Below are 17,285 nucleotides of genomic sequence, written 5' to 3'. Positions count from 1 at the left end.
CGTGGTATAGGGCTCTGTATGTGGAAGATGTCAAACAATTGCTCCGGTGATGGGCGCCACACAGCTTTCCAAAAGGTAGAAACATGTCTTGTGAGAGCTACCCAAAATGGCTTGATTCTCCTGCAGGTCCAAAACATATGGCCCAAGTGGGCTTGCTCCTCTGTACATCTTGGGCAGTTGCTATTTTCTCGCAGAGTAGCCCGATATGCCCTGTGTGGTGAGATATGTAATCGTAGTACAAACTTATAATGTAACTCCCACCAACTGGCATTGTCTGTTAGATGATAAACTGACATTAGACAAGACTCTACCTGGTCTGGTCTCATATTTAAGACTAACTCTTGACTCCATTTCTGTGCTTCTTTCGAATAATCATATTTTCCAATTCTATCTCTCAACATGCCATGAAAGTATTTTAGTGGGGTGCGGAGTTGGGCCTCTAAATCCAATATATCCTTCAGTCTCTCCCACACTTCTGAAGTGAGCATCCTACTATCCAAGGACTCCTTAACACCGATTTTTAAAAAAGGTTCCAGGGGAGATCCGGGAAATTATAGACCGGTGAGTCTGACGTCGGTACTGGAGAAAATGGTAAAGGCTATTATTAAAAACAAAATTACAGAGCACATCCAAGGACATGGATTACTGAGACCAAGTCAGCATGGCTTTTGTGTGGGAAAATCTTGCCTGACCACATTACTTCAATTCTTTGAAGGAGTAAACGAACATGAGGACAAAGGGGAGCCGGTTGATATTGTGTATCTGGATTTTCAAAAGGCGTTTGACAAGGTACCACATGAAAGGCTACAGAGGAAATTGGAGGGTCATGGGATAGGAGGAAATGTCCTATTGTGGATTAAAAACTGGTTGAAGGATAGGAAACAGAGTTGGGTTAAATGGGCAGTATTCACAATGGAGAAGGGTAGTTAGTGGGGTTCCTCAGGGGTCTGTGCTAGGACCTCTGCTTTTTAATATATTTATAAATGATTTAGAGATGGGAGTAACCAGCGAGGTAATTAAATTTGCTGATGACACAAAGTTATTCAAAGTCGTTAACTCCCGAAAGGATTGTGAAAAATTACAGAAGGACCTTACGAGACAGGGAGACTGGGCGGCTAAATAGCAGATGACGTTTAATGTGAGCAAGTGCAAGGTGATCAATGTGGGAAAAAAGAACCCGAATTATAGCTACGTCATGCAAGGTTCCACATTAGGAGTTACGGACCAAGAAAGGGATCTGGGTGTCGTCGTCGATAATACACTGAAACCTTCTGCTCAGTGTGCTACTGCGGCTAGGAAAGTGAACAGAATGCTGGGTATTATTAGGAAAGGTATGGAAAACAGGTTTGAGGATGTCATAATGCCGTTATATCGCTCCATGGTGCGACCGCAACTTCAGTATTGTGTTTAATTCTGGTCGCCGCATCTCAAGAAAGATATAGTAGAATTGGAAAAGGTGCAGCGAACGGCGACTAAAATGATAGAGGGAATGGGACGACTTCCCTATGAAGAAAGACTAAGCAGGCTAGGGCTCTTCAGCTTGGAGAAGAGACGGCTGAGGGGAGACATGATAGAAGTATATAAAATAATGAGTGAGGGGATGTGAAGCGTCTGTTCACGCTTTCCAAAAATACTAGGACTAGGGGGCATGCGATGAAACTAGTATAGTAAATTTAAAGGAAATCGGAGAAAATATTTCTTCACCCGACGCATAATTAAACTCTGGAATTCGTTGCTGGAGAATGTGGTGAAGGCAGTTAGCTTGACAGAGTTTAAAAAGGGGTTAGACGGTTTCCTAAAGAATAAGTCCATAAACCACTACTAAATGGACTTGGGAAAAATCCACAATTCCAGGAACAACATGTATAGAATGTTTGTACACGTCACGATGGTGACTGTTTCCTTGTCTGTGCTCACCTCGCCCTCTGGTGGCCAGAACCGGTGGCAGTTATGGACTACCTCATGTTCCAGATTTCAGCCCACTCCGGTCCAGATCTTCCGGGCTGCCAGACTTGCTTTTCTTGTTTGTGCCTGAACAGCACCCCTAGCTGCCTTGTGATTCCTGCAGCTGACCTTCAGCAGCTGATGGGCTTTATTAATCACCTGGAAACTTCTGTGTTTGCCTTTGCATCGTCTAAGGTCCCTGGTTTGTTGGTGCTTTGTTGCACTTCTGCCTAGTCTGGTTTCTGGTTTGAGTTTCTTGTCCTGTTCAGCTTAGGTTTTTGCTTATTTCTTAGTCTTGTTTCTGGTTTGTGTTTCTGGCCTAGTTTCTGTTTGTCTGTGTCTCTTGCTTAATGGCTGCTCTGCAGCTTTCAGTCCTAACTCTTGTCTGTCAGTATTTGTACCCTGTTTCAGTGGCTGCTTGGCAGCTTTCAGTTCCTGTCCTTTAGCTTGTCCATTTCCTGCCTTGTGTAGTATTGTCTGTCTGTGAGTCCTAGCCCAGTTTCCTGCCTTGCTGCCCATGTATATTTCCTTTCCCCTCGGACACTCAGTCTCTGTTCAGCCTAGTTGGTATCCAGTTCCTGCCCGGTAAGTCCTGCCGGCCGCCTGCACCCAGGGGCTCAACTCCTGGGGAAGGGCAGTCAAGTGCAGGTGAAGTCTAGCTATTTCTGTCAGAGTTGTGCCTTGTCTCTGGTGTGGGGTGGTTTTGCCTGCCACTGCCTGAGAACGTGGTGAAGGCAGTTAGCTTAGCAGAGTTTAAAAAGGGGTTAGATGGTTTCCTAAAGAAGTCCATAAACCACTACTAAATGGACTTGGAAAAAATCCACAATTCCAGGAACACGTATAGAATGTTTGTACGTTTGGGAAGCTCGCCAGGTGCCCTTGGCCTGGATTGGCCGCTGTTGTGGACAGGATGCTGGGCTCGATGGGCCCTTGGTCTTTTCCCAGTGTGGCATTACTTATGTACTTATGCTGCTTCCATCAACGGTACCAAAGGCGCAAGCACCCCCGGTACCGGAACAGACTGGCGAAGCAGCCCTTCCAGGAGACCTGGAAGAATGGCTCTGAGGCGCTCGTCAAGAGTGTCTGCCAGGAAAGGCTGTGGGGCCGGTGCAGGAGTCGGAGGTAGAACCGGACTGTCCAAAGACCGTCGCACCGACACCTCTTGGATGGAGGGTGAGCGGACCTCCCAGCATCGACGCTTCTCAGGTGCCGAGTCCCTCAACGCCCCAGAGCTCCCGGTACTACGTGTAGATCGATGCCGATGCTTCTTAGCCTTCGCTCGATGCATGCCATCGGTACTCCTCGGTATCGACGAGGAGGACATGGAATTCACACGCCTCCTCGGGGTCGGGTCCAAAAGTGGTCAGTTCCGGTGGGCCTTTGCAGCAGGAGCCTTCGAGACAGATGGAGACCCACTCGACGGCTCACTGCTCCCAGCGTGCGGTGATCTGCAGACAGGTATTACCTGCTCTCCCGATGTCGATGCCATCTCCGATGCTGACGCCAATGACAAAGTGCCGGGCAAAGTTCCAAACAGACGTTCCCGCTGAGTCTGTCTTGACGCCTGTGTCCGCTTTTTAAGGCGGAGACACAACTTACACGCGTCTGGGCGATGGTCGGGCCCAAGGCACTGGATGCACCATGAATGGGGATCGGTACCTGAGATTGCCCGGCTGCACCGACCGCACTTCTTAAAGCCGCTGGGAATCCTCAATGTCATGGACAGAAAAATAGCAGCGGCGAAGTCAAAATTCGCGATGGTGCCAAGAAAAAAGGGAACGTAAACGCGCAGCCCAAAAGGGGCCGCGACGGCGGCAAAAGAAAACTTAAGAGGGCCCAACTAAGAAAATAAAGGACTAGAAAAAGTTTGTTTTTTGTTGTTTTTTTTTTTTTTTTTTTTTTTTATTAACTTTCTTCAAGAGGAGAAGAAAGAAAAAAAGGCGCTAACTCGCGACTAAACAACGAAGGCTTTTCTCGGGCACAGAGAGAGACGGCTATTCTACACAACCGCTCTCTACTGCGGAAAAAAGAAAAACTGACAGGGCTCTCGCACAACAGGCGGGAAGCTGATGCCCACACGCGATCGAAGGCTCTAGCAAACTTTTGTTGCTAGGAAGATTCCGGTCTCAGGGCTGCCGTGGACGTCACCCATCAGTGAGAACAAGCAGCCTGCTTGTCCTCGGAGAATTACTATTTCATCACATTTTTCTCCTGAGCAGCTATCACTTTTGGAACATGGTGTATCATATGTGCCTACGGAATGATACGATGGGTATGAAATGTGCAGTCATTTGCATAGATTTTTTAGGACTTTGAAATTGAAAGCTTATTTTCACAATCATGGGGTGTTGGAGTCTTTTATTAAAAAGAAACTTACGATCGAAGTAGGTACCACCAGGGGCTCCAGACCTTTCAATAGTGGCTTTTGAACGATTAGTATTACAGGAGGTCCAAACAATTGAACATCATGCCCAAAGAGTACATTCAAATTTATCCCACAAGCAAAAGCGTTTAGAAGAGATTCCTCCATCATAATTAAAAGGTCAGATAAGGGGGGGGAGAAGTCATGCTAAAGGATAAAAGTTCATATTTAAACAAGGCAGCACAACACATTACGGATACTACATATTATCGGTTGTTAGATAAGACCTGTCTCCATCTATGCAGGTACAAGCTATGGAATTGCTTTCCCAGACTGAGAATTCGGGTACGATTACCATCGAAGAACATCAGTATTTGTTTAGGAAATATTATTCCATTCCCTATTATTTACTTTGTTCCCAAGGTGCACAAATCCTTGAGTTGCCCTCCGGGCCACCCCATAGTATCAGGTTGAGGCTCAATGTTGGAGCCTCTGAGTATATAGATTATCACCTTAAACCTTTTGTAGGTCAAGCACATTCTTATGTCAGAGATTCTTCTCATTATTTGGAACATTTAAAACACAATAAGCATTCCTAAGAGGGATTCGGTTTGGTTGGTTACGATGGATGTCAATGCATTATATACCAACATCCCCCAGGATACGGCATTGCAAATTATTGATCAGTATTTACAATAAGTGCAACTATCTGAACAAAAGCGGTCTTTACTTCATAGTATGAGTGAATTGGTGGTTAAACATAATTATTTTATCTTTGAAGGGCAATATTATATTCAGACCAAAGGCGTGGCAATGGGGGCTACAGTAGCGCCCTCCATTGCCTGCCTATGACCCAGTTCGAAGAACTTTGTTTATGGATCACGGTATTACAGTCATCCTATGATATCTTGGATGAGGTATATAGATGATATCATTATGATACGGAGGGGCTCGGAGGAACAACTCAAAAATTTCATAACATATTAATCATAAGGATCATAATATCACATTTACTGCTCAGTGGGATAAGGAGAAAGTTACCTTTCTGGCTATACCTATAACTCTGACCAACCGTGGGGAATTCAGTACCTCAGTTTATAGGGAGGCTTCAGATAGAAACACAGACCTTCACTATACTAGCTATCATCCCAAATCTTTACGTAACAGTGTCCCGATAGGACAGTTCCTCCGGCTGAAAATATTGTGTTCTTGATGTTGATCAATTTAAAGTACAAGTTAAGGGATGTTTTTGAGGTTCTGTCAAACAGGATATCCCAGGAATGTGGTGAACAAAGCCTATAAAAGAGCATTATACGCAGACTGACAGTGGTTGTTACAAACGTCGGTGGCGAAAGAAAAAAGTAATGAACCAGTCTGTGTGTTGCCTCACTCTCCCCAGGCTAATAAAATAGCACAAATTAAACATTATTGGCATTTTTGGGTATGATTGGAGTTTTTACCAGTTATCCCATTTTTGCTTACTGTCGAGGAAGGAATCTTGGACAGCTGTTGACTAATTACATAAGTCCCTTTACGACTGATAAAGGTCATTTTAATTGTGGGAACTGCAATATGTGCCAATATGAGATTCAGACCACAGGAGGTACAGATTCCTCATTCGCAGAGAAAATTTTGCTTAAATTTCAGAATGTATTGCAATTCAGAGGGGGTAATCTACTGTGTAGTGTGCCCCTGTGGTTTTTATTATATTGGACAGACCCTGAGGATAACAAGGGTTCGCACAGGGGAACATGTCAGTAACATCAGAACTAATAAATTAAAAAAATAAATAAATAAAATAAAAAAAGAGGCTCCTTTATCTGCTTATTGGAGGGAGCATCGGCATAACATATCGGAATTAAGATTTGTGGTGTTGTTGAAGTTCCAATCTCGTGGTACAATTAATCCAGATAGCTGTTCTTTCTGAATAAGCCAATTGATCTACATGTGGAACACTACCCAGCCAGGGGGACTTAATAGGGAGATCAAATGGGATAGGTAAATTGGTATGACGTCCTCTTGTATAATGAAGAAAGGAGGGCATGGCAGTATGAACTGCCAAAACTGTGGGACTCACTGGTTTGAAGACCCATCCAGATTTAATGGTTACTGCAGTATGTAAGAAACATTAATGTAAGTGTTTGGTTTTTGATATTTATAAGGTAATGAGGGTGGAAAAATTCAACAATGTAAAGTGATGTGATTTGTATATGTCTGTAGGCAATGACACAGCATGCCTTTTGAGAAAGTGTTAGAGCGAAACTCGGCCAGAGTCAAGGACGCACAATATTGAAGACTCTATTGTAAGCAGTGAATGATCACTTCAAGAGGAGTATTTATCAAGTACAAACTTTGGAATTCTTGGATTGTGTTATGTTGATTACAATTTATAAGAAACCATGATGAAAGGAAGATGAGATGAACATATTGGCAAACCAATGTTCACCGTTCGCAGTTGAACTGAATTGAATAAATCTGACTCTAACCAATAAGGAGGATTCAGTGGATTTGCCACATATATTAAGGTCTTCCTAAGCTATTAAGTCATCAGATGGAAGAGCATGGCTCTGATATATAGAGCAATAGAGCCAATTGTTTAACACACAGGAGGACCAAGTGGTATTGGTCACATGAATTGTTAAATTTTGTGTGATATTCAACAGCTTTTGATTTCTCTATTGTGTTACCCAGTGAATGCTAACTGAATATAGAGCAATAGAGCCAATTGTTTAACACACAGGAGGACCAAGTGGTATTGGTCACATGAATTGTTAAATTTTGTGTGATATTCAACAGCTTTTGATTTCTCTATTGTGTTACCCAGTGAATGCTAACTGAAGGGTCCATTGCAATTTAGAGCTGATTGTATTTAGATTTTATAAATGCATATGAATATTAATATGAAGTTAGCTCTTAAGACAAATAAATCTTATGATCAAGAGTATTACAAAATACTTAATTTTTCCACCTAATATGATGTAAATATATCATTTAAGGCGTTAATAGTGTAATGGCGATCGCCATTGTGGGATACACATACTACAAATAAGAGGAACTGAGGTCCTGTGAAGTTTATACTAGTATTACAGCACAGGTGATTGTATATTAATCTGTACTGTTTAGGTAATTGTTATATTAAATTTTAACTGCCAGACCTTTGACCATTCTTCTAACGTTCGGAGATCCCTTCTCATCATTTCTACTCTCTCCAGGGTATCCACTCTATTGCCTATTTTCATGTCATCCGCAAAAAGGCAAACCTTTCCTTCCAACCCTTCAGCAATATCTCCCACAAATATATTAAACAGAATAAGCCCCAGCACCGACCCCTGAGGAACTCCACTGCTCACCTTTCTTTCCTCCGAGCGGATTCCATTTACCACCACCCTCTGCCACCTGTCGGTCAACCAGTTTCCTATCCAATTCACCACTTTCGGTCCTAAGTTCAGCCCTTTCAACTTATTCACGAGTCTTCTGTGGGGGACCATATCAAAAGCTTTGCTGAAAGTCAAGTAGATTACATCTAGCACACGTCCTTCATCCAGTTCTTTGGTCACCCAGTCAAAGAAGTCAATAAGATTTGTTTGGCAGGATTTTCCTTTGGTAAAGCCATGTTGCCTCAGGTCCTGTAACCCATTGGTTTCTAGAAAGTTAACTATCCTTTCTTTCAGGAGCGACGCCATTATTTTTCCTACCACTGACGTGAGACTTACGTGAGACAGAGGTAGCTGTTTGGAAAGAACGGGGCGTCTCTCCTCTTTGCAAATGGCAAGCCAAGCTATGGAAAAGCTTACCACTAATATGGCACCATACCATTAAGAAATGGGAAAAAGATTGGGGACTGATTGAAAAGTCTCACACTGGTTATACTTTTATTATTTCTTAGCTGCGGCTGAGCTGTTGCGAAAGTGGGGTTCTGTTATAGGCCCTAATTCCTCTTCCTTGCCCCTCCCCCCTATCTTTACGTTGACAGTATTAAGAGGTATGTGGTTAGTGATGTAAATTACATTTCAAAATGCACAACAGTTTGCCTTCTTGAGTTATGTTTCTGCAACTTGTACATGACTTAAGTTATGCACAATAAACATTTCTATTAAGATGGACTGATATATCCATAAAGATTGAGCATTACGGAAATGTAATGTTAAAATTGCATTTAAATCCTGTTCAAACAAAACAAAAAAAAAAACAAAAAAAAAAACCAACAATGTGGTTTTCTCAGTCAGCTCAATAAAAGATTCTTCCAAAATACCTAATATCATTAACATCAATCTTTAAATTTGCTCTCCCGGATTTATCCAGGTACCACCAAGACCGAGGGAAGAAGGAAAGCATTTTTGGCAATGCGGCAGGAGGCAATGGACTTGAGATTGACCTTCCTATGGAGTTATCCACAGAAGCTTAGCTGAAATTGGGTGGCGGGGGGAAGAGGGGTTGGTGGTTGAGAGGCTAGGATAGGGGAGGGCAGACTTATACGGGGACTGTGCCAGAGCCAGTGATGGGAGGCGGGAAATACTGCTGGACAGACTTATACGGTCTGTGCCCTGAAAAAGACAAGTACAAATCAAGGTAAGGTATACACATATGAGTTTATCGTGGGCAGACTAGATGGACCGTGCAGGTCTTTTTCTGCCGTCATCTACTATGTTACTATGTATATGTTTGTTTGCTGGAACTAAATTTTTTTTCTTCACCAGAGCATTTGTGCACCTTTCTCAATTTGAAGATGATCTCAGTTGGGTATACTGGTGGTAGTAATTAATAAGTGGGGGTTTTCATGTTATAAAACTTTTGGTAATTATTAATGTTTCCTTGAAATTCTCCTTAGTTTTCTTTATCTCCTCCCCTTACTTTTGATTGTGGTCTAAGAAGAGCTGACCGTTTCTTATAAGGCTCCTTTTACAAAGTAGTGCTACCGATCAGCAGCGCGCTGAACGCAAAGAAGCCCATTCAATTACTATGGGCTTCTTCATATTCAGTCCACGCTAATCTGTAGTGCTGCTTTGTAAAAAGATCCAATAATTTTTTACGTATATGAAAGATTTTCCTCTATGTTTTTTTTTTTTTTAAGTTTATACTTGTGTTGTTGTTACGTCTGTGGCCGTGACCACCCTCAGACTTACCCTGTTTCTGGGAGTCAGTGGCTGTGCTGGCTTCTGCTTGTCTGTGTCTGTCTCTGTCTTAGTTTCTCTCTGGCTCTGTGTGCTGATTGCCCTACTGAACCTCACCTGTGTGGGCTATGCCTTTTCCAAGATGGCTGCCACCAACTCCTCTATGCCAGTATCCAAGATGGCTCCCGCTGGGCTGACTTCTCTGTGTGTCAAGCCTCTGTTTGGATGCAAGGTGATTGCTGCCGCTGTGCCTCTGGTGTGGAAGGGCTTTATTAATCACTTAGAGACTACAGCCCTGGCCTTTGCATTTCATCTAGGGCCCTGGTGTATAGAGTGCTCTGTACACTGTTTCAGTGTTTGCTCTGTGTGAGTTTCTATGTTTGACTAGCCAGCTTAGGCACCGTGTGGCTTGTTAGCCTGTGTATAGCTTTGCTAGTGCTCGGTACACTGTTTCAGTGCATGACTTGTTAGCTTGGGCACAGCTTTGTTAGCTGGTGTATAGCTTTCAAGTCTCCTGAGTGTGCTCTGTGTATGACTGGTTTGCCTGGGTATAGCGTTTCTATTAGCCTAGGTACAGTTTACTAGTCATTGTGTTTAAACCTGCCGACTGCCAGAACCCGGACAGTCCCTGCCTGTCGGCCTTGCCTGCGCCTAGGTGCCAGGGGGCACTCCTGGATCTTCATTCCTGCTGTTCCTGCTTGCAAGTTCCAGTTCCGGGTTTTCCTGCAAGTCCTACCGGCTGCCAGAACCTGAGGGCTCAACCCTCGGGGAAAGGTGGTCAAGCGTAGGTGAAGCCTAGGTCCAGTGTGTTCCAGTCCAGCGGGTTTCACTCCTGTATGTTCCAGTCCTGTGGGGCCCTCCAGTGTGTTCCAGTCCAGCGGGCTCCACTCCAGTGCGCACCCGTCCGGTGCGTTCCAGTTCCGTGTATTCCGGTGTAGAACTCCAGTCCGGGGTTCCGGTCCAGTTTTGTCTCATCTCTACCTTGGAGGTGATCTTGCCTGCCACTGCCGCTCCACGGTAGTGGCCCATGGGCTCACGAACCCAGTGCTCCCGGGGAAGAAGCCTGACAGTATGCCAAGGTCCTCGAGCACGCGACAGAATGCAAAGGCCATGAGCCCGGCAAGAACCCCCACCCAGCCGACCCAGCTGGGGTCCAGCTCCGTCATTGTGCTTAATCCTTCTATGACTCTTCGTCAGTATCGTGGGAAACTGTTGTCTCATCCTGTTTTGAAGAAGACCCCTGAAGCGGCAGCTGAGAGAAAACGTGTCCGGTGGCTTGGAATCACTGAAAGCCTAGTTTCAGATATGGACCCTTTCATCACGCTCTCAGAGTATCGCCGCAGCCTTGTCCTGAATCCAGCTTTGAGGGATACTCCGGAAGCTGTCGCTGAGAGAAGATGTCTTGGGAATTCCACGCTCTGAGCCCAGCAGGGGTCCAGTCCAGACAAGCCTCTGAATCCAGTCCGAGCAGCGCGTTCAGCCAAGCTTCAGAGTCCAGTCCGAGGGAAGCTCCTAACCGAGTCACCAACTCCAGTTCAAGTGGCGCTTCCACTCAAGCCTCTGAGTCCAGTCCGAGGGGTACTTCTGACCGAGTCTCCGATTCAAGTCCAAGCAGCACGTCAAGCCAAGTCTCTGCGTCCAGTTCAAGTGGCGCTGTCTACGGAGTCTCCTAGTACCAGTATGGATCCCAATTCCAACCCCATTTTTGAGCTGGATCCGTTTATGACGCTCCAGGAGTACCGGGTTGCCCTTTTGTCTGATCCAGCCTTGAAGGATACCCCTGAAGCTGCCGCAGAGAGAAAGCGTGTCTCCTGGCTTGGGTTTGAAGAAAACCCAGTTTCTGCTATGGATCCCTCTACCAAGCTGTTCTTTTACCGCTTCCAACTCCTCTCGGAGCCAACCCTACGGGATACTCCTGAAGCCCAAGCTGAAAGAAGGTGGCTTAGTAGTCCCGGACCAAGTGCCAGTCCCAGCCGAGATGCTGAGTCTGTGCTGTGGGCTGAGTCTACACCCAGTACTGAGGCCAGCCGTGATGCTGTGTCCACTCCGAGTTGCAGTTCCAGTCAAGATGCTGAGCCTGGGTCGAGTTGCAGTTCCAGTCAAGATGCTGAGCCTGGGTCGAGTTGCAGTTCCAGTCAAGCTCCTGAATCCAGTTCCAGTTACAGTCAAGGGGTTGATTCCAGTCCGGGCCCAAATCCCGGCTCCGTTTTGGATGCCAACCCAGGTTCCAGTTCCAGATCTGCTTCTGTTCAGACTTCTAGTTCCTGTCAAGACTGGGATGCCACTTCGGGCCCCAGCCCGGCTTCTGATGTCAGCTGGGGTAGTGGCTTCAGCCTTGCTCTTGCCATTATACGGAATTGCCAAGAGGTCCAGGACATTGTGGGTTCCCTCTGGGAAGGGTTACTTTTGAATTTTGTTCCTCTTGATGAATCCATGTTCCTGAGGTTGCCCCGTGGTGATTCGAAGGAGCCTCCTGGTCACAGGTTCTACTTTTGTCTGCCAGTTTTGAACTTCCTTGTGACTTCCAGTCCAGTGATCTATGTCTGGCTTTTGAGACCCATCAGGAGGTTTCACCATAGTTACCCCGGACACCTGAACTCCTCAGGGAGACCGAGAGGGGGGTCTTGAGGAGGGGGTACTGTTACGTCTGTGGCCGTGACCACCCTCAGACTTACCCTGTTTCTGGGAGTCAGTGGCTGTGCTGGCTTCTGCTTGTGTCTGTGTCTGTCTCTGTCTTAGTTTCTCTCTGGCTCTGTGTGCTGATTGCCCTACTGAACCTCACCTGTGTGGGCTATGCCTTTTCCAAGATGGCTGCCACCGACTCCTCTATGCCAGTATCCAAGATGGCTCCCGCTGGGCTGACTTCTCTGTGTGTCAAGCCTCTGTTTGGATGCAAGGTGATTGCTGCCGCTGTGCCTCTGGTGTGGAAGGGCTTTATTAATCACTTAGAGACTACAGCCCTGGCCTTTGCATTTCATCTAGGGCCCTGGTGTATAGAGTGCTCTGTACACTGTTTGCTCTGTGTGAGTTTCTATGTTTGACTAGCCAGCTTAGGCACCGTGTGGCTTGTTAGCCTGTGTATAGCTTTGCTAGTGCTCTGTGTTTGTTTAGACTAGCCAGCTTAGGCACCGTGTGGCTTGTTAGCCTGTGTATAGCTTTGCTAGTGCTCTGTACACTGTTTCAGTGCATGACTTGTTAGCTTGGGCACAGCTTTGTTGTTAGCTGGTGTATAGCTTTCAAGTCTCCTGAGTGTGCTCTGTGTATGTTTCTTGTGTATGACTGGTTTGCCTGGGTATAGCGTTTCTATTAGCCTAGGTACAGTTTACTAGTCATTGTGTTTAAACCTGCCGACTGCCAGAACCCGGACAGTCCCTGCCTGTCGGCCTTGCCTGCGCCTAGGTGCCAGGGGGCACTCCTGGATCTTCATTCCTGCTGTTCCTGCTTGCAAGTTCCAGTTCCGGGTTTTCCTGTAAGTCCTACCAGCTGCCAGAACCTGAGGGCTCAACCCTCGGGGAAAGGTGGTCAAGCGTAGGTGAAGCCTAGGTCCAGTGTGTTCCAGTCCAGCGGGTTTCACTCCTGTATGTTCCAGTCCTGTGGGGCCCTCCAGTGTGTTCCAGTCCAGCGGGCTCCACTCCAGTGCGCACCCGTCCGGTGCGTTCCAGTTCCGTGTATTCCAGTGTAGAACTCCAGTCCGGGGTTCCGGTCCAGTTTTGTCTCATCTCTACCTTGGAGGTGATCTTGCCTGCCACTGCCGCTCCACGGTAGTGGCCCATGGGCTCACGAACCCAGTGCTCCCGGGGAAGAAGCCTGACAGTATGCCAAGGTCCTCGAGCACGCGACAGTTGTAAGTTACTAAATGCAATAAAATCAAAGAAAGAGAAGGGCTGATATAGAGGGACTGAGAAAGGAGACTAGATGAAAAAGATGAGGAAGAGGAGAATGAGGGAGGTCAGGGTGGGACAAACAAATTTTTTTTACTGAACTGGAGGATGGGGAAAGAGAATGAGAGGTGGCTGAGGAAGGACAAGGTGGTGGAGACCTATACCACAGCTAAATAAATCAATCACCTCTGGCACAGGTACCAGTAGGCACTAGCTTGCTGCAGACAAAATGCTTCAGAAAAGGGGGCTGCTGCCACCTTTTGCCAGTACTATGCAGTGGCACATTAGAATCCCGATTTACTAAGCTGTATGGGAATGGGAAAACAAATTTAGTGAATAACTCCTTGAAGGAACTGAGGCAGACTTCCAAAAAGGATACATCTGCATCCATCTTGAATTCTGGTTGGGATAACAGGGGACGGGGGAGGGTGGTTGGGGGCTCAGAGATCTCATCCACTGACTACCAAATTTTCAGGCTGGCTCCTAGACGTAAAGAACATTTGTCAAGACCTGAACATCGGAATTTTAGTTTATTTTTTTAAAGAAAGTGTAATAGATGCCTGGAGTTGATATAAACAAGTAGATATGTTACTTGTTTATTTGTAAACATGTAAATCACATTGATACCTGTTTTGCATTATTCATAAATAAAAACAGCACATATATTAATCACAAATAATCAAACACATCAGGTGGGGAACAACTGCATAGCACAACAATTATAAGCCAGAGCCAAGAAATGTACAAAACAAAACCGGAACAGAAAAGGATATAGGATACGAACATTATGAAGAAAATATTTCCCTAAAAAGCCATGTTAAAAAGAACCGGCACAAGAACCAAACCTTGCAGCACACCCCTTTCCTCAGAGTGAGCTCCATTTATGACTACCCTCTGTTGCATTCCACTCAACCAGTTCCTAACCCAGTCAGTCACTTTAGGGCCCATACTGAGGATATTTAGCTTATTTCTTAGTTGTCTACATGGAACCATGTCAAAAGCTTTGTTAAAAATCTGGTTACCCAGTCAAAGAAATTGACTCGTGAAACCATGTCCCCTTATATCAATGAAATGCTTTGATGTCCCCATGCATATCTCCTACCCACCCCCACCCTGTCAGACTATCAAAGTAATGCTTGGATGTCTCACTTATATATACTATCTGCTACCACATTTGCTTATTTCCGATCTGACGAAGAAGGGAACCTTCGAAAGCTAATCAAGAAATGTATTAAGTTATGTCCAATAAAAAAAAGGTATCTTATTTTCTTTTCCATGTTTTATTTTGTTTGATTTCTATTGATAACCTTAAGAGTGGAGTAACACTGCTACTACATCTCTGTGTGTGTGTGTGTATACATATATATATATATATATATATATAGCTTCCTCCGGCCCTCCGGAACCACTCCCGACTCTACAGAAGTATTAAAAAGGTTAGCCAGTGGAGCCGCCAGAACTTCCCTAAGTTCCTTCAGTACCCTTGGACATATGCGCTTTTGTCCACTTTTATTTAGCTAGCTCCTCATAAACACAGTCCTCTGAAAATCATTCAGTGTCTATCACACCTCCATTCTTATTTATGTTTGTCTTCTGTAGTCCTGCTCTTGGCCCTTCAACCATGAACACAGAACAGAAATATCTGTTAAACAATTCTGCCTTATATCAGCTTCTATATATTCCTCCCCTTCACCTTTGAGTCTCACAGTGCCGTTTTTGTACTTCCTCCTATCTAAAAACCATCTAAGCCAATACAGTAAAATGGGAGGACATTTTTTCTTTCCTGACTCCTCTACCGGCTACTCTTAGCTTGCCAGATATTGTCACTTTACCTTTTCAGGTACTACTTTTGAGCCTTCTTACTTTTATTTACTTTCCTTACAAAAAAGTTTGTTTCCCTTACAATAGCCCTTTCAGATTTGCCCACTGCTTTCCTACTTCTAAATGTTCCTATCCAAATAACAATTTGAGGTAATCCCCCATCCGAACAAAGTTAGTTTTTTGAGTCTAGAACCTTCACTTTGGAATGAACTCTCTACACCTGTTTTACTATTAAGACACTATCCAGTAACTTAAACACAAGCCCTTATGCTAGCCCTAGAGTTGGTATAAGTGCTCAGAGATACACATGAAACTTATAAAATTCTGCATATGCGAGTCCCACCCCTGCTCCACATACAAAACTTCCTGTAAAAATACATGTTATGTAAGATATCGGTATATTAAAAGGACAGTACTTAGGTGGAATTTTAGTCTTCACATACATGTGCACTTCTATGTTATTACTCTAATCAGTGGCATACCTATTTGGTGTGTAAATGTTAGCATCCACTTTATTACCCCAAATGCTATGGTGGAGTAACAGTTGTCAATAACCGCCTCCACCTTAACACCACATCAGCTATGGATAGCTCTGAAGTGGATAGACCAATTTTTGCAGACACTGAAAAAAAAAAAAAATCAGACGCCAGTAGAATAAGTCCTATACAGACACTATATATATATATATATATATATACACACACACATCACTAAGTAATTCACTAACCAGTTTACACAACATATACCCCACTACAGTCAGCCTGACACATATTTGCAGGCATATTTTCAAAGCACTTAGCCTTCCAAAGTTCCATACAAACCTATAGAACTTTGGAAGGCTAAGTGCTTTGAAAATACGCCTCATGCATCACTGACTATATACGTGCAGCAGGCTAGCAGCACCGAATATACACTTATTTTTATTTCCCACAACAGGCGTTTTAAAAAGTACTTGAACCGCTGATAATTAATATTGACCCATACGCTTATATAACCTCATAATAACTAGAATATTCTGATACCTCCGATGAATATGCATGATATACGTTTGTATACACAGCAAATCCAGGATATCCAAAATGTAACTTTATGCACAATTACCTCGTGTCTGAAACACTAGGCTAATCAAGATACAAGAACGGGTGTAATCTGGAGGAAAATGCATCCTGAATACCCAGATCAAAGGATAGTAAAGGAAAAGGAAAATCTGGGCAACAAGTCTCAATCTAACACACAAACCCCAAACCCAGATCCTCTCACTAATTCTCTTCCCGTTGTTTTAGCTCCAAGCACGGGTCCCACTGTGTTCGTACCATTAAAGTACTCCTATTTGAACCCCCAGTACCTCCAGCTCTTGGTCCTCGCACTGTTCCAGAAGTTTCCTGAAACTGATGGAATTTTCCGACATCACAGCCACCGGCATCTTCCAAATTCCCTACAAGAAAATCCCTGACTGCAAAACTAACCCGTTGGCGTACAACAGCCGTTTCCACCAGCTACTCCGTCCTCACTCACATACAGCTACTCTTCCGCTTCTGCTTTCACCACCACAGTGACGATATTCCGGCACACGCTGCGTGCTATAAGACACGATCAAGGAGGTTTAGACAGGAGCTAAAGTGACGTCAGAACGCTGAAACCTATTAATTAGGTTAATCTAACTTTCACCTTCCCAATGCAGCTGTCATTTCTATTCACTCAAAACAAAGCAAACAAACCGATGAGCTGTTCCATTCACCTTGTCGTGTTGATATGATTTTTATTTAATCTCACTTATATTTTCAAACATGCCGGCTTGTACACAGAGGAAGTATAATAACAGAATAACTTTTAAATCTTAATCAGTGGTCAGTTGGAGGGGCTGGTTACAGGAACACCCTAGCACGTGTTATATTCGTGCAGAGACTTTTTTTTCTCCGGGTAATGGGCCACTAAAACAGACCTCATGTTATGAGAATCAGGAGCACAACATTGAGTTTCTATCTATTTATTTATTTATTTATGACATTCATATCCCACATTTAACAAGCATTAGGTCAAACCAGGGCGCAATTGAAAGCTTTTTTTTTTCCTGTGCTAGATCAAAAGAGAAAGATGGTTTGTGAGAACTTGCGCCTTCTGTTTTGAAGAATGCAGTGATATATTATAAAAATGCCTGCAAATAGG

The 17,285-nt window shown here is 44.4% G+C and overlaps 1 long non-coding RNA gene across 1 annotated transcript in view; it reads right to left on the bottom strand.

The window, feature by feature from the left end:
- LOC115474640 overlaps nucleotides 1-16,680 on the bottom strand; it is a 62,468-nt gene extending 45,788 nt beyond the window's left edge. The window contains exon 1 of the long non-coding RNA XR_003942882.1: nucleotides 16,465-16,680. This is a non-coding gene — a long non-coding RNA (uncharacterized LOC115474640). The remainder of the gene's footprint in view (nucleotides 1-16,464) is intronic.
- Nucleotides 16,681-17,285: the final 605 nt, after the last annotated feature.

This window comes from Microcaecilia unicolor, chromosome 7 (genome assembly GCF_901765095.1).
Source record: "Microcaecilia unicolor chromosome 7, aMicUni1.1, whole genome shotgun sequence".
In the NCBI taxonomy this organism is placed as follows: domain Eukaryota; kingdom Metazoa; phylum Chordata; class Amphibia; order Gymnophiona; family Siphonopidae; genus Microcaecilia; species Microcaecilia unicolor.
The sequence above is the reverse complement of the archived record's forward strand: the minus strand, read 5'-3'. Positions and strand labels throughout refer to the sequence as shown.